This window comes from Hemicordylus capensis, chromosome 12 (genome assembly GCF_027244095.1).
Source record: "Hemicordylus capensis ecotype Gifberg chromosome 12, rHemCap1.1.pri, whole genome shotgun sequence".
Taxonomy (NCBI): Eukaryota; Metazoa; Chordata; class Lepidosauria; order Squamata; family Cordylidae; genus Hemicordylus; species Hemicordylus capensis.
Genome location: NC_069668.1, coordinates 4,825,119 through 4,843,640, shown reverse-complemented (window position 1 = coordinate 4,843,640; position 18,522 = coordinate 4,825,119). Strand labels below are relative to the sequence as shown.

The 18,522-nt window shown below is 46.1% G+C and overlaps 1 protein-coding gene and 1 non-coding gene across 19 annotated transcripts in view; both read right to left on the bottom strand.

Moving 5' to 3' along the window:
- Window positions 1-18,522, bottom strand: part of BCAS3 (BCAS3 microtubule associated cell migration factor) — a 535,871-nt gene that overhangs the window by 465,994 nt on the left and 51,355 nt on the right. The gene's annotated exons all lie outside the window — the stretch shown is intronic.
- Window positions 8,783-8,854, bottom strand: TRNAA-GGC (transfer RNA alanine (anticodon GGC)). The gene has a single exon. It is a non-coding gene; the product is annotated as a tRNA-Ala (tRNA).

Sequence of the window (18,522 nt, the reverse complement as noted above, 5' to 3'; positions counted from 1 at the left end):
ATAACTTCACCAAAACAACAGAAGGACGATTCACTGGAAGCACGCCGAGGGGAGCTGAATTCTGCTGGAGAGACAGAATACCCAGTGGACTCTGAACAAAGAGGTTTCTGTAAGTTACTTGCAGATCATACTTTTATCACAATGGAGACTCTTATTTCACTTTTGGGCTCTTTACAAAATATAGAATGTAAACTAAGGTCACTAGAAGAGTCAGTGGAAAAGATTTTAGAGGGTTATAAAATGAGTGATAGAGCTAGACGAGAACAAAGTAAGCTCTGCATTGACTGGGGGAGCCCAAGAAAATTCCGATGGCAGGACAGGCAGGGAGTTCTGGCATCTTTGAGAGCACTTCTTAATGTTTCCCTCCCGGCTGCTGATGTGAAGTCTGTGTATTGGCTCCCTCGTTGTACTTTTTATAAGAGGATAATGATTAAGTTTAATGCATTTGGAGTTCCAACGAAACTTATGCAAAGATCTAAACAGCTAAACACCTATGGAATCTTTCCTACTAGAGTTTTTGCTGATTTGGAGCCTGTGCCTTTAATCCCTGGTATACAAGGCCCTAAAGCCAAATTAACACCTGCTGCTGGAAAATCTGACCTTGGACATGCTGAATACTATGCAGTAAGACCCAGGCTCCAGGCCAAAAGGGATTTGGCAGAAGGCCCAAGATCACTATCTCAGAGTTGGGGAAAGCTGAAACAAAACAACAGTATACAGAACTCGGCTTCCCTCAGACATGTAGATAACATACAGGATATAGTTGTAGCATATAAAGGAATTAAAGAAGATTGGGGGCTAGAAACAATCCCCCCAAAAACCTTCTCTGGTTCCTCCAGGAGCCAACGTATGATAGACACCAAAAGGACCCGACCAAGTCCAATGAATACTAATGACTGTACACAGTTCCCCTCTTCAAGGGTAGATTTGACAGCTCCATCCAAAATAAAACCTCAAGCAGCTGACAAAGCTGATAACCTCAGCACTGAGAACGAGAGAAATATGGATGCAGACCTAACAAAGAAAGATCTTGCTCCGGGCCAATACAGCAGTACATGCATGTTAGATTTACAGCTGGATGAGAACGTGGACCAGAAGCCTGCTCACTGTATTAGCCTACACTTGTCAAACACCTCACTCCCATGGGTCTCTTGGATTGATGATTCAGCTGCTGACTTGCCAGCACATTCATCTTTGCTAGAAACGCACAAACAAAAGGATGCTGCTGGGCTGGAGGAAGGAACTCCAATGGTTTTCGAAGTAGACTCAAAACCTCTATTTGAGACATTAATTGCTCATTGTGATGTAGTTCCTACCAAGTCATTGGCAGAAGAGATTGCAGAGATAGAAAATAATGTTCAGATTAGCCCATCTCATTCTCTTTTGCTCCATAATGAGATGGGACCCCTTCGCTTCTGGTCAATGGAGGACTTAGTGCACCTGAAATGGCAACTGGGGTTCAATCTAGCACCCTTTTAACGTTAGCTCAGGCCAATTGACTTGAAACATCTAACGAAGGCCTGAGTTTACTGTCTTGGAATACTGCTGGACTACGATCAAAGTTGGGTCTGGGAAACTTTCTTTCTTATATTAATGGTTTCCATATTTTAATGCTGCAGGAAACTTGGGCAACTCAAGAACTGCCTTTGGAAAATTATACTTCCTTTTCCTTGATGGCAGTTAAGGAGAATGCTAAGAAAGGTAGACCAAAAGGAGGTTTAGCTATCTATATTAAAACATCCATCAAAGCAGAAATTTCAAGACTCCCTCCTCTAGATCAACTTGCTATGGCAGTCGTACTTAAATTTAAGACAGTTGGCTTATTAATAATAAATGTGTATATTCCTCCTTTATACCAGTTAGAGAGGATTAAGAGTACTTGGTCTAAAATGAAGACTTATATTAAGCAATGTCAAGATGCTTCTCCTGGGTCTTTTGTAATCATTGCTGGGGATTTCAATGCCAGGATAGGACCTACTGATCTGAAACTCTTTGATAAATATAATCAGTGTCCACCTGAAACTGTAATAAATGCCCCGCTACTTCAACGTCTGTCCAAGGATTTAGGTTGCAACTTCCAGGGACTTAAACTTAAGCTGACTTTTGATCTGCTGGGCATGCTCATCCTTAATGGTGCTACTGAGGATGATTACCCAGCAGAATTTTCCCACTGGTCAGGCACCAGACCCTCATTGATTGACTACATAGCAATATCTCGAGCTTTAACTCCCTATGTAGTGAGATTCAAAATAGATGACTACTTAGAAAGTGACCATCTTCCGGTTACACTCCATTTGAAAACTATTGATCAAGATATTATGGAACCTCCTGGTGATTTAGGGTTATTTAATGCAACCCAGCCCAGACGACTTAAATGGACCTCTCAGTTAAATGAACGTGTTACTAACCACTTAAAGACTGAGGCTTGCATGCAATACCGTGCTAAGATGACAGATGCTACAGATAGTCATATTTTAATAGAAAATTATAATAATCTAGTATGCTCTTTTTACCCAATTTTAACTGCTAACAATTCTAAAAATACTAAGCCCCGTGCTGGATTTTCCCAGCCGTGGTTTGATTACGAATGCCGTGCAGCAAAAACGGATCTTATTAACTCTTACAATCTTTATCGATCTAACTCTAATCAGGTCACTTCTCAAGATCTGATTGTTAAAAAAAGATTTTATAAAATTTTACTTGCAAAAAAAAAAAAGGGAGGCCAAAAGGCTAGATTGGCAGCGTCTTATCTGTGCCGCACAGGCTAAAAACGTGTCTTTGTTTTGGTCTTTGGTATCATTCTCTTCTAAATTCAGACCTTCCCCGCCATCTTTTTATATACCTGTTGGAGAATGGACTGAATATTTCCGTGCTCTATATGCTAGAGAGGGAGCAACTACAACATTTTTACAAATAGAACAGGAACTGGACCCTAACCTATTACCTGAGTGGACCCCAGTAACATGTACAGAGATTGCTTCAATAGTGAATCAGTTTAAAACTGGTAAGGCCCCTGGCTCAGATAATTTGCCGGTAGAGGCCATCAAGAATAATATGGATTGGTGGCTGCCGGTATTAGCCTCTCTGTTTACAGCAATTGATCAGACAACCTCGCCCCCTAGTGAATGGGGATTGGCGATTGTAATTCCTATATACAAGAGAGGCCAAAGACATTTACCATCTAATTATCGCCCTATTAGCCTTCTTAATGTTATTGGCAAAATGTATGCATTTCACCTACTTAACAAATTCCAGGACTGGATGGACAAAGAGCAGGTGCTGGCTGATGAGCAGGCAGGCTTTAGGGCCAATCATTCTACTATTGAGCATGCTTTAGTCTTACAACATCTAGCGGAGAAATATTCTAATCTACCCCGTTCCACTCTTTTTGCTGCCTTTGTGGATTTTAAATCAGCATTCGACTCCATATCCAGAGATAAATTATGGGAAAGACTGTTTAACTCCTCTATTGATCGACGTCTGCTACTTTTAATATATAAACTCCACAAGAACTCATGTCTGAAGGTTCGATGTAGCTCAGCTGGAATCCTCACTAAAGAAATTCCTACCTTTCGAGGAGTGAGGCAAGGCTGTATACTTGCCCCAGCTCTTTTCAATTATTATATTAACCCCATTGTGGATATTATTACTAATCCATCTTTCCATCCACCTAAATTGGCCAGTAGACAGGTTAATATTTTGCTTTATGCAGATGATGCAGTAATTTTATCTCGGACTCCTGTTGGCCTCCGTAGAGCGCTTTGCTCTCTGGCTAATTTTTGCCATGAATACGCTCTGGAAATCAATTATAGCAAGACCAAAATTATGGCCTTTGCTAAACATCCAAAGACCTTGAAATGGTCTTTGGCTGGACATTAACTAGAACAGGTTAAGGTCTTTAAATATCTAGGGGTCGTTTTCCAGGCCTCTACGAAACGCCAAGCACATCTGCAATACGTTACCCAAAATGCACGTAAATCGGCATTGGCCATTCAATCATATTTCCACCAAGATGGGGCTCAATTTGTACCAGCTGCCCTTAAGTTATTTACAGCTAAAGCCTGCTCTCAGTTGCTTTATGGATCACAGTTGGGCCCATATACTAACTGCACTCCACTAGAGATAGTTCAGACAAAGTTTCTGAGATCTATTCTACAGATCCCTAGATGTGTTCCCAATGTAATATTGAGGATGGAAACTGGCATGCCTAAGATGGAAGCCCGGATGTGGTTTTCCATTCTCAGCTTCTGGTTGAGATTGTCTTTCTTTTCTACAGGCCTTGCTCACTTAATTTTTATTGATAAATTTAATTCTAGTTGGAAGCAGTCAATATCTCGCCAAATAAGTTTATATGGCTTTAGCCTGGATGGTCTATTAGAAATGGGTTTCTGTCACGCGAGACTGATATTAAAGCAGCGGATCTATGATATGGAAATGCAGACTGATCGATCTTTAATCTCTAAAGAAGTTTTCCTAGGTTTACAAATGTATAATACTAAACCTGCGAATTACCTGGGTAAGATTACTATCACTAAATATCGCAGGATGTTTACATTGGCCAGATTTAATGTGCTACCTTCAGCTGAATTAGAAGGTAAATTTAGAGGGATCCCAAAAGAACAGAGACTATGTCCTTGTGGCTCTGGAGAACAGGAGTCTATCTTCCATATCTTACTCCGCTGTCTTTTTTATAGGGACTTACGAACTTGTTATATTTCCTCCTTACTGACTGATTTCCCAGGGCATACAGATGCATTTTACGTCAACTATCTGCTCTCAGATCAGAAGGAGGAAGTAACATTTAAAGTTGCTAAGTTCTGTGAGGCAGCTAAGAAGGCTAGACAACAGATGGTAAATCAGATTATGCAAACGGGAAATTGCTGATTAGGATGAGTCCATGTTCCTGATTATATTATGTATATATTATTACTATATTACGTGTATTATTATGTATGTAAATTTTGGTCTATGACCGTAAATAAACATGACTGACTGACTGAAAACTGCAGGTGGCGGGAGGAAGACAGGGACCAGACTCGGGCAATGGGGAACGGACTGGGGTGAAAGGAAGGGGGGAAGCAGCAGAGAACGGACTGGGGAAGGACGAGGAACGGACTGGGGTGGAAGGGAGGGGGGAAGCGGTGGGGAGAGAAAGTAGTGGGGCCTGGCTGGGCAGAGAAAAACTAGCGGCGCAGATGCTAGTATATATTTATTTGTTCATCACGTTTCTATAACATCTTATATGTATATTTCTAGCTGGTGTACATAATCCAAAGTACAATATAAAAACAAACACAATTAAAAACCATTCACAGAACAATTATAACATTTTTAAAAAAATTAGTTTTAATTAAATGGCTGAGAAGACAGGTTGTCTTAAGGGTCTTCTTAAAAGCAATCGGAGATGGAGCAGCTCTTATTTTGACAGGGAGTGCATTCCAAAGCCCTGGGGCAGCCACTAAGAAGATTAAAAATAGATGTTAAATACAGGTTATACCCTTATTTACCCAACTCTGATGACCCCCCTGATTTCCAACACGAAAGAATTTGGGGAGGAACCTAGTCTTCGATTCAGGCAAACACAGTATTTACATCTTTCATTATCATTGACATTTTTCTCCCATCCTTCCTCCAAGGAGCTCTCTGTCCAGAAGTGTGCATATGCCATCCCTGCAAGTGTGACTGCCAACAACCCTGTGAGGCTGAGAGAGAGTGCGACTGGCCCAAATTAATCCAGCGGGCTGCATGGCTGAGCGGGGATTAGAACCTGGGCCTCTCTGATACTAGTCGGACACACTATCCACAACAGCATACTGGATCTCTGCCCTGAGCACACAGGAGAAGGCAAGAAAGAAATGGAGCATACCGCTCAAGGCAGTTATTTGTTCTTAAATGCTGACTGGCTTGGAAAAAGAGGGCTGTTTTTCACAGTATATTACAAGGTGGTTTCTTTTGCTTTTTTACCTGCACAACCAATTCAAACGCAAGGAAAGAAGAGACAGTACCAATTAGGAAAGCAGGGAGGAAGGAGCGCTCTCAAGCCTCTGTCACATTGATTTATAACAGCTATTCCGAAGGCAGACAAACACACACAGATGCAAACAATTACACTATTTTTGTAGGCAACAAGTGAGGTGGGTGGTAACTGAGAAAACTGAGGGGGGGTGGAGAGAACCCCTGTCACAATATTCCAGGGACTTTTTAACTCTTCCCCCCTTCCCCCTTAAGTAACCCTCATCACACAACAAACGTTGGCCACATCAGAAGCTTTCCAGGGCCTGAAGTGCTGCTTTGATTCCAGACTGCTCGGGGCATTAGTAAAGTCGTAATTAGGGTAAAAAGTTCAACCACAGTTCCATGTCTACAGAGCTGCCAGAAATAAGATTTCCTCTCGTTTGCTGGGTTCTACTGTATCTCCCCATTCCTGAGAAAGCCCATATTGAAAACATTTATTTGGGCAGAATTTATTGCTGTTCTAATTAACATGATAGTTCTTACATTATTTAATAATTTCGTTTTAGGGGTATGTTGAAAAATAAAACAACCTCGGATCAGCAGGATTGCCCGTGACGGAGCTCAGAATTAATGTATTGTCCTCTCCAAAGTACTGCCCGTTCTGAAAACTGGCCAATTGTTTTGCTTAGGTTCTCCAACACAGATGGAAATACCAGAGAAGGTGGCACAGAGCAGCAGTCATGAAAGAAAATAGCAGCTCCCAGACTATGGCTCATGCAGCAGAAACTTCACAAATTCATGGAGGACAGGTCTATCAATGGCTACTAGTCTTGATGGTTATAGACGACGTCCAGGCTTGGAGGCAGGATGCGTCTGAATACCAGTTGCAGGGGAGCAACAGAGGGGACACGCCTTTATCTCTTGCTTGGGGTCTTCCCAAAAGCATCTGGTGGGTCACTGTGGAAAACAGGATGCTGGAGTCAATAGACCTTGAGCCTGATCCTCTTCTAGCCTCTGGAAGCCCTAGAATGTTCTCTACTGCCCAACAGAGTGCCCAGTACTACCCAGGTTTTCTACTGCTCAGATTTTCACACCCAAAGTTTCATAAACTCAGATCCACAGTGAAGTATTTTTATTCATAATCCGATATCATCTCAGGTGGAACTTGGGGATGGGGTGCCCGTACGCCTATCGTAATAGCTGCTGTTTAGTGGGAGGAACACACTTGACCCAGGGAACAGCAAGGCAAATGTTTGTAAGCCTGACAACTTTGTGTTGCGATACTCAAGCTATAAATATTTGAGGACACTAAATATTGAAAGAGCTGCAGGGTGTGGGGAAGCCTTCTAATTCTTCAAACGTTAGCTCCTCGTTGCGGTGAGGCAGATGGCTTAGTGTTCAATTCAAGTGGAAGTTATACTTCTTCTGGGAGGAGGGAATTATGGGTGTCCCCGTCCCCCTCTCAGCATCTCATGGGTGAAGAATTAGGCCTTCCAGCCTGTTGGAGTTTAACACCCCATCTTATATCTAGGGATCCAAAAATCTAGGCACACGGGCATGTGAAAAACTGGCCCTGGAAGATGGGTTATTGAAGAGGGCGGAGATCAAATTTCTTATGCTTCCATACAGAGGACCAGTTAGCCACTTCTTCTTCTCCCTTCCTTAGTTCACATTGTCACAGCTCCAACTACATCTTGGAGGAAGAGCACTCAAACCAGATGCTGAGACATCTATATCAGCTTCTTTGCGGACTTCTTCTACCCAGGAGAAAATGAGAGGAAGACCAACACACTTCAGCAAGAACAGGGCCTCACCTCTCACTCCGACACTCCCATCCCCAACTCCCCTGCCTTCCACGGTGCTGCTCCCACGTTCTGCAAATATGTTTGCGGTCTTGCTTGTATCTATCCTACCATTAGCTGTCCTGTGCTTAAAAAAAATAATAATCCTGTAGATCAAACTGCCTTAATTTCTCCATCTTAGCCACCCCCAAGCCAAGCTCCCTATATACTCCCACTCTGAGCGGGGGGGGGGAATGTCCCATTTTTTTTTAATCCCCGGCTTAGAAAGGGAAGGCGCGCATGCCTTGGTTTATAGCTGGGGCAAGGTGATGAAGAAATTAGCACAGCAGAGCTTCCTGTTTATCCAGATTTATTGCCCCTCCTATCCCTAGGGCTTTATGGTACTTCCCACATCACTTACTATACACCCTCTCATAATCCCAGCTGCAGACATTTTACTAAATCTACGCATTCAGAATAGTTTTTAAAGCCCCCTTTTTATTCTTCCAGTCATACCTGAACCGCACATGAACCGTCAGAAAGCCAATGGAACCTGCGGTCTGGGCCAGCTGTTGCTCTCTGTTTTAATTGGGTGGGTTTCAGTGCCCTATTCACAGACACACAAACAGAGATTTCCCAAGAGGTGCCAACTGAGTGTTTAATTGGGGGTGGGGGGAAATGGGCACGTTTTAATTTAAAATGTATATTTAGGCACTGAAATGGATCTACAGGGGGGGGGGTGAGGAATGATGAAAGACCTTGTGATGAGAAGAGGATCACACCCCGGTCCACACGGTTAGATTAGCAAACATTTTATCATACCTATTTACATCTGTCCAGAAAAATCAGCAATCATACAGAGGGATTTCATTTTAGGAGCCAAGGAAGTGTTCAAAATACATAAATCCCTGTCTACAGCCTGAAGTGCTAAGTTATAGGAACATAGGAAGCTGCCCGATACGGACTCCGGCCATTGGTCCAGCTAGCACACTGACAGGCAGCAGCTCTCCAAGGTTTCAGACGGGGTCTTTCCCAGCCCTACCTGGAGATGCTGCCAGGGATTGAACCTGGGGCCTTCTGCATGCCAAGCAGATTCTCCACCACTGAGCTACAGCCCCATCTCTTAAGGGGAATGTCTTACAGAGCTCAAACGGAGTTAGCCATCCAAATGCAAACCAAGGCAGACCCTGCTTAGCAAAGGGGGGAACACATGCTTGCTATTGCAAGACCGGCTTAATCCTGGCTTAGTCACCGACCGTAGTGAGTGGGCAACCTTTAACAACCGCAGGTAGTTCTACTGGATATGAGACTGAAATACAGGGAAAGGAACACAGCTGTGGCCTTCTGGGCCGTAATATATTTTCAGAGCCAGTGTTGTATAGGGGGAAGAGAGTGTTGGATTGAGGAGACCTAGGCTTGAATCACCATATTACAGCCCAGAAGGCCACAGCCACGTCCTTTCCCTCATGTGACTTTTATCCAATGGGACTTTTCAGAAGCATCACATCCCAAAATGACACATGGGTCTTAAATTAGGATGACTAGGAGCCAGGCTCCAGTCTCCCTGAGTTGCCACAAAAAGCCCCGTTCAGAGGTCAGAGCATCTTTTGCAATTCAGGGTCTGCCTTGGAAGGGAAGCTGGGCTTCTCTGCAAGTCCAAGTCCCCTACCTCACAGGGGTTTATATAAAGATCAAACAGGCTATCACCCATGTTACACCTCGAGCTCCTTGGAGGAACAAGGGAATACAAATATGATAGATGATTTCTCAACTCCTTTTGTAGGCTGCTTTATTGCAAAGGGGGTGGTTTCCTCCACACATTCAGACCTCCAAATCAACACCCGATAGCTGTTCTGCATGACCCGGCCTTTGCACAGACGTTTTAGTTTTAAAAATACAAAAGTAGAGGGATTTACTCAGCACCAACACGGGAGACTTGTGAATAAAAACTTAATCACAATTCATCCCCTTCTCCTACGTGATCCATCCCCAAAAGTGACACGCCTCCCACACTTGCCACTTCTAAGTTATTTCACAGTTAAATTCTTGGGGGGTGGGGGGGTTCTAAACCACAGGCTCTTGACAACTGAACACTGCAATCTCTCCAAAAGCATCACCACCGCTGGCTGGCTTAAAACACAGTGACAGTGGGTTCCTATTAACTTTTTTCATATATAGATATATGAGAAAGGCTTGAAAGGCGGTAATAAAGTTTGGCTTTAAACACCAGGATACCTTCTTGAAAAATGTTTTGCCTGTTGAAATGGCTGCTTTAGCTAAACATTAACGCTTCCATGAATGCCCTGCAACTGAACCAGGCAATTAACGTTAACATGTTCCAAGGCACTCATTCATAAACCCACTCCAGAAAATACCCCCACGTGCCAACTGTGGCCTTAAACTTCCCACTTGTGAAAGCTCACCCCACCCAGAAACAAAGCCCAAGCATGTAGCAGAGCTGCATGGGTGGGCATTTCCCCCGCCCCGATGTCTAGGTCTTGCCTTCTTGCCTGCTGGGACCCTCTTGGACTCCCACTTGGAGGAGACCCCTTGAAGCACACCGCTTGTGAAGAAGATGATGCCACCACTAATGCCAGCAATCCACATTTGCTATCAAACTGTCGCCATTTAAGAAGCATCCTCAGCTTGGGAAGCCTTAAGAAAACTAGGAACATGTTCCTGCAGGTCCACCAGCAGAGCCTCTTGCTGAGAATTCTCAAGGCTTTCAGTACCAACACCTTTTACAAGGAAAGGGCTATTTTCATTACTCCAGTCAGGGCAGGAGATGCGTCCTCCCCAAGTTTGGGAGCTGTGTGAACTCTTGTTTTCCAGTCGCCTGTGAGTAAAAAACAAGGGACGAGGAGGAGGGAGAGGAAGAGGCCATCTGCTAAACAGCAGCTCGGTCAGGGGGCTTTTCAACATATTTATTTATATCTATGTGAGCCGCTTTGGGAACTTTTGTTGAAAAGTGGTATATAAGTATCCATTGTATTAATATTCATCCTACCTCCTTAAAAAGGTGGGTGCAGCTGCTGCCTCCGACCCGGCTGTTGCTTAGCAGACGGCCTCTTCCTTCCACTCCTACCGGGCTTTTCAGCCACAGGCCATCAGAAAACAGGGGGTGCGCACAGCTCCTGAACTTGGGCAGGACATGCATCTCCTACCCTCCTTAGAGTTGTGTGAACCAGCCGAAGAAGATTTCAACAAGGTTGTCACAACAAACCTTGTCGACAATGAATAATTATATACCGTTTTTCAACAAAAATCCCCAAAATGGTTTGATTAAGTGCTGTCAAGTCGGTGTCGACTCTTAGTGTCGACCACATAAATAGATTCTCTCCAGGAGGATCTGCCGGTATCAGATCATCCCGGAGGATCTGCCGGTATCAGATCATCCCAACCGCTATGTAAAGCGGTTTACATAAATAAATAAATGAAATGGCTCCCTGTGCCCCAAGGGCTCATAGTCTAAAAACGAAACATATGATCGACACCCACAAAAACCACTGGAGGGATGCTGTGCTGGGGATGAAGAGGGCCAGTTGCTCTCCCCCTGCTCACCACTTCAAAAAGGTGCCTCTTGGCTCAGTTAGCAGAGGATATTATGCAACTGGTCCCACCATAATGCAAGGCTCAGCTCATTTTTCTGGCCCCTTACACCCTGTGCTTGCTCTTTCACCAAACTCAACTGAACACGCCTTCCATTTCTGGGAAAGCTGTGTGTGTGTGTGTGTGTGTGTGTGTGTAGTCACCCAAGTTCAGTATCCTGGATTCTTAATCTCTGTCTTTCATCAGTGAATATTCAAGCTCCTTGGGGAGGAATCTGAGCTGTCTTCCAGGGCTATCCCTGTTGCCTCCTTGTCAATATCCTGGCAGCATGAGTGCACCTCTCTGAAGTTGCACAAAAGCAGAATTTCTGCAGATGTTCCTTCAGAGAGAGAGAGAGAGAGAGCATGCGCACACACACTTGGTTTTCCTTTAATTTGCAAATCTTGCAATCATAGGCCCAAGTTAGCAGAAGCAGTAACGAACCTGGCATTACAGCCTCTGCCAGAAGAAAGGCAAATCTGTTTCCCATTTATGCATCAACGCTGCATCCTTTCTGGTGGCTGAGAGAGGAGGGGGAAGCCACTTCCAGCACCACATAATGCAGCACAAATGAGCAAGCGCCGCAAGCACTTTTTAGAAGCTGAGGTCTATATGGGAAAGCTGGTCGGACCAGGCCTCTTAACTCCAATGAGGGGCCTGCAAATCCACCTAGGAGGGGCAGAAGGTGTTGTGGAGAAACAGGCCCTGATGTCACAGCCCAGCCTATCACCACCCCCTCTCCCAATAGCAACTCTGAGTCAGATGCTGAGAGGGTGGAACGGGCACCGGCCCGCACCCTAAATCCTACCAATGTTGTGGAGTGCAGGGAGGTGGAACCCGAAGGAACATAGGAAGCAGCCTTCTACCGAGTCAGACCCTTGGTCCATCTCGCTCAGTATTGCCTGCACAGACTGGCAGCGGCTTCTCCAAGGTTGCAGGCAGGAGTCTCTCCCAGCCCTATCTTGCAGATGCCAGGGAATAAACCTGGGCCCTTCAGCATGCCAAGCAGATGCTCTTCCACTGAGTTATGACCTCATCCCCTAAGGGGAATATTTTATAAGACTCACATGTCCTATACAAAACAAGGTTGGGCCCTGCCTAGCAAAGGGGACAATTCACGCTTGCTACTGCAAGACCAGTTCTCCTCCCTGACCCCAGTCTGAGAGCTGGCCGCTGAACCAGAAGCCAAGAAAGCCCTGAGGCTAGAGCCTCCCGAGGAAGGCCCCTCAGGGCAGCACACGTGGGACCCTCGTTTGCCAGAAGCCGGCCTCTCCCCCATCACCACACCACCCCAATACCAGCAGGCCAGTGCCGCTAGCAAGCTCGGGAAGAACAGCTTGAAGGGAGGAGGAGCAGTGCCGGACTCCAGGCAACAGCCCCCTTAAAGATCAGACCCTCCAGGCGTGGAGAAGGAGGAGGAGGCTGAGCTCCAGGACATGGAGAAAGCAGCAAATCAGCTTGTTCCCTGGGGCCTCTCCAGGGTCCTGCAGCCTTGACTTGCCTCACTTCACGTCAGCCTCGCCTTGCCCAGCCTCAGCCTTGCAGGCAGCTAGGCCAGGGCACTGACAAAAGCTCCCAAGCGGAGCTCTTGCCAAGACCCCTCACCTGCATCTCTTTGGGGCCCGCAGTAGCAGTGTGTACTGTTGCTGCTTGTACCCCCACAGCACCATCAATAGCAATAGCAATAGCACTTACATTTATATACCGCTTTATAGCCGGAGCTCTCTAAGCGGTTTACAATGATTTAGCATATTGCCCCCAACATTCTGGGTACTCATTTTACCGACCTCGGAAGGATGGAAGGCTGAGTCAACCTTGAGCCCCTGGTCAGGATCGAACTTGTAACCTTCTGGTTACAGGGCGGCAGTTTTACCACTGCGCCACCAGGGGCTCCAATATGCACAAAGCTCGGGAAAGTGTCAGAAGAACACAGGACCCTGCTTCAAGAAGAATGCAAAATAAATTTAACCCAGAAGGAAGAAAGGGAGCTGGGGGAGAGGGCACATGGTCTACCACTGAGCTATGCTATTCTTCTTTACACAGGAGCAGAGGAAGCTACCTTATAACGAGTCAGACCATTGGGCCATCTAGCTCAGTATGGTCTATATACCAGGCCTGCTCAACTTTGGTCCCCCATGTCAGCTGTTTTTGGACTACAACTCCCATAATCCCCAGCCACGGTGGCCAACAGCCCGGGATTATGGGAGTTGTAGGCCAACATCTACAGGAGGGCCGAAGTTGAGCAGACCTGGTCTACACTGGCTGGCAGCGGCCCTCTGGGGTTCCAGGCAGGAGTCCCTCCCAGCCCTATCTGAAGATGCTGCCAGGGAGTGAACCCGGGACCTTCTGCATGCCAAGCAAATGCACTACCTCTAAGCGACTTCCTCATCCGCTAAGGGGAACATCTTACAGTGGACAGAACGCTAGGCTTGTGTGGGTGACAAGTTGCATGACTAAAAGACAGTTCTTTTAAAGTCCACCAAAGGCATGTGATGAATGAAAAGCAGCAGCAGCTGTTCCTGGAATTGTGAGAGATGGTTATACAGCATATTAACATGTTTGTAAATAAGACCCTCTTGCACAGCGCATAGGAATGCATGCGGAGTTCTCATGCGTTTGAACCAGAAACATTTCTCCAGACTTGCGAAGACGCCACAGTTGCATGTGTCACAGCTTACACGACTCCCCCCCACACCCCACTTAAATGTAAAACACACGAAAAGATGGCCATGTATAGTCCTGAGAGTTTATTATGAGTCACCTTGAATTCAGCCTGGCCCTCTGCCTTCCACCCACCTTCCAACTGACAGCTTGGAGGCTTAATTTACAAGGCCAAGAAGGGAATTCCATTTTTTAAAAGCTATCATGAGGGGCTGGCAGTTAGATCCAAGGCCCACTTCTGAGATTGTAACACAGTATTATAATCTGCTTAGCATTTGAATGAATCTAAGTGCTTAAAAAAAAAAAAAAAGCCCACACTTCCAAGTTCACAATCTAAATGAAGATGGTGCATGAGAAAGGAACAACAGGAAGGGAGGTTTTTTTCCAAAAACGCTCCAGACTCAAGGAGCTAGCTGATGGCAGATGCCAACGCACAGAAGCCGTCAATGTCTCAAGCCTCCTGGCCCCAGGTGGTTGATAACATGGTCCCTGCCCCGGGCTTGGCTTTCCAGAAAGAGGGAGGAAGAGGAAGCTGTAGGTAGAGGTGCCAACCTAGAGAAGGAGCCTCTCTGTTGATCGGCAAACTCTTCCAGATGCAGGATTTTAAAACTGCCTTCCAGAGAACTCCAAAATTCTTCATGAGCCTATGGGGGGGGGGGGTTTCCTCAACTGCAACTAACACTTCCCGAGAGCAACCAACGCTCGTCCTGCAAGGCACAGCCCCAGGGACTGTTGTGTAGGTTCTAGAGCAAAGGATCCCAACCGGTGGTCCTCCACAAGTTGCTGAACTGCCACTCCCATCATTCCCAGCTACCATTTATGGTGGCTGTGGATGATGGGGATTGTAGTTGAGTAACATCTGGAAGGCCACAGGTTGGGAGCCCTTGTTCTAGAGCGCTCTCTCGGTTCATGATGAGGCTTAAGGATGCCTCATGGAGGACTAAAGGCCACCTCCAGCCTCAAAGACAGGATGCCTCTGAGTACCAGTTGCAGGGGAGTCACAGCAGCGGGGCATGCCCTCAACTCCTGCCTGTAGGCTTCCAGTGACATCTGGTGGGCCACTGCGTGAAACAGGATGCAGGACTAGATGGGCCTCCTTGGGCCTGATCCAGCAGGACTGTTCTTATGTCCCTCAGGAACTGCTTGCATGCTCAGACCACTTCCCAGCATTCCCTGCAACGTGCAAGGGTTCCTCAGCAGCCACTAAATAGCGAAAGGGACCCCTGAGGCAAGTTGAATCCATTGCTTGAAGCACAGCCTGGACCCGCCCTCCCTAAACAGCATTCTACGTGGTGCAAGGGCTACTTTCGATTGTAGCCAAAATGGAAAAACAGAACAGAAAGTGAGGATGGGGGCGGGGAGAGTCATATGCAAGATGGAAGCCACAGGTTGTGAAGTCACAGCCGCTCACTTGGAAACCCCTGTCAGAACATGTGCAAGACAACAAGGAACACTTAATCTGCAGGTTACCGATGGGACCTCGGGTAACAACTCCGTCCAAGGCGACTGATGAAGAACAGCAGAGCGGAGGGGTTTTGTTTGCTTTCAAAAATGTAACACAGACAATGGCTTGGTGATCTCAAGCCACCATGAAGGAGAGACAGGAAAATGCTGGTCACGGACCCCCTCATACAACTGGGTTATGCCAGGTCAGCTCCCTAGGAGGGCAGGAAACCTGGAGCAAATGTTTGGCACGCTGGTGCTGCACACTCTTCCCCGTCTCCCTCAAAATCCCTGGCTTTCAAGCCGTGTTTTCAAGGACCCGCCTCGGAAGGTTCTCAGGGGTTCTATGAAGAGTAGATAAGCAATTGTGGACCAGCTTCCCTAGAAGGAAACTTGGCCAACCTTCACGACTACCAATCTTCCCTTGCAGTGTGCAGCCACAGTGTGCCCTGCCTGCTAGGTTCACGAGTGGGTCTAGCCAGAACGCCACATGGAATGAGCACGATGCCCAGAACAGGGGTTCCCAACAGGGAGTACCCTTAGGGCAGGGCTGCTCTACTTCGGCCCTCCAGCTGTTTTTCGACTATAACTCCCATAATCCCCAGCCACAGCAGTCAACAGCCAGGGATTATGGGAACTTTAGGCCAACATCTGCAGGAGGGCCAAAGTTGAGCAGCCCAACTCAGAGAGGGGACTCAGAGCCCTCCTGCCTCCCCACGCTGCAGCTGCACTATTTGCTTCTGATCTAGTTAAGCAGCTGCCTTATACCGAGTCAGACTAATGTTCCATCTTGCTCAGTCTGATCTACTTTGGCAACAGCTCTCCAGGGTTTCAGATGGGTCTCTCCCAGCCCTACCTGGAGAAGCTGCCAGGGACTGAACCTCAGGCCTTCTGCATGCAAGCTGATGCTCCACCACTGAACTACGGCCCCACTCCACAAGTTCCCCATTCTAGTCCTTCCTGCATTTATGGCTATAAGGAAGGGTGTGTCGACAATGCATGACATGATTCCAGAACCCAGAGGAGGGCCTGAGCATGCCTTCCAATGCCCAGACGCTGATAACAACTTGCTCTTCCCCATCAGTAGAAGAAGCAGAACTAAGGCAGGTTACAGAATTCAACTCTTCTCAACACGGAGGTATTTTTCTTGCCTGAGCACAGAACACACAATTCAGACAATGTTTTCTACATCCCTGTGCCCATGAGCCAAATTCCATGCCCTCCTCAAACCACCACAATGAAAAATATAGATGCCCGGGATATGAATTAACGCGAGAAGCCTTACAGACAGTCACAAAGCCAGCATCAACAGGCCACAGAGTACGTGCAGTTCCTTTTGAACAAAACAACGGCTTGTGAGATTATAAACATCCTGACAAGCGTATAATCACCAACATAAACAGTCATGTGAGCCATAAACATTTGTAGAGGATGAGGTTTTTAACAGAGCGTGTGTCTTTTGCTCTGCTTGGGATGTTAAAAATGTAATAGGCGCCATCCACGAGGCCTGTCTTAAGAGCAAGTCCCACAGAAGGGGAATGAGAGATGCACAAGAGCAAATTGGTTTTTCACAGGCAGCGCTGCCTGTAGGCCGACATTCCACAGGATTGCAGGGAAAGTGCAGAGTGAGGTACAGAGGACAGAATTCAGCTACCATTAAACACACACACACACACACACACACACACACACACACACACATACAGAGGAAAGTGACACATTTCTAACCCTTACGGGTTGTGAGATGTTTCAGGGAGTGTAGACAATCCTGCTGCAATCTTAGAAGCCAAAGGAATGGATAAATAATACTTCCACTGGTCAAGAAGATGGGTCTTGCATGGCCGATGCAAATACTTCCCCCCTCCCTGGGATGAGCAGAAAAAGAAGATTCTGTGCAAAACAAGACATTTTGCACATGTACTTGCTTTGCATGATTTTTACCTGTCACAGAAATCAGTTTTTCTTGCTGCAGAATGTGGAAGATTGGGGCACAGTTTATAGCATGGATTACACCCAGCTCTCTGCTCACAGGCTGCTGTGTCAAATGGCAACTACCAGCTTTGTGAGCCAATGATGCAAGGCTCCCACCAGCTATCCAGGATCATTCTTTCCTCCAGGACTTTATTCAACAGCACATTGGAAAGGCGGTTATCATGTCTTAACAATACGGATTCCACAAGGTCATCACATGCACAACCTGAGACACTCAAAGTGACATTCATTTTGAGAAAAACTCAAACATCATCATTGACTAATGCCAAACTTTGGGAGAAGTAACATTCTCTATGTAAGCAGTAATACATCTTGTAATCTAATTTTCCTTAGTCAATGTTTTGTCTTCCTTTTGTGTGTATTTTCATTTTATAAGTAAAATATGATCCTATAAACTAGGGCTGCACAACTTCTACCCTTCTGCAGATGTCAGCCTACAACCCCATCTCATCCCTGATGATTGGCCACTGTGGCCGGGGATGATGGGAGTTGTAGTCCGAACACAGCTGGAGAGCTGAAGCTGTGCAGCACTGCCATAAACCTTGTTATACTTGAGAAACAAGACTGCCAAATTACTTTCTTCTTCCGCCTTCTAAGCTGGTTTGTTCGTACTTGCTGTATGCATTTTAAAGCTAGATTTAGTAATTTTGTGAGCTGTAAGCCCAACTCAGAACAGCAGCTTGCAATAATTTACTAGATTACATGAACTATTAGAAAATGAGGTGAGAACCTGCAGAAGGGATCATCCATCCCAGGGTCAAAACTGATTTTGAATGGTGAGAAATTCTGGGGAAATGGAGATATGGATCCCCACCTTCACAGTACCCTGCAATTATGGAAAGGAGGCGAAAATAAAGCAGCCTACAATCCAGAACCATGCCTGAGACTGGCTTTAGCTAGGAGTGAACATTTCACACACCTCGCCAAGTGGGCTCTGACCAGTGTCCCCTCTAACAGGGATGCCCAGGTGTTGTTCACTACAACTCCCAGCATCCCCAGCTGCAATGGCCATTGGCTAGGCATTATGGGAGCTGTAGTCAACATCATCTGGGAATTCCTGTTAGAGGGAACACTGGCTCTGACCCACAAAAGCTTAGGCCAT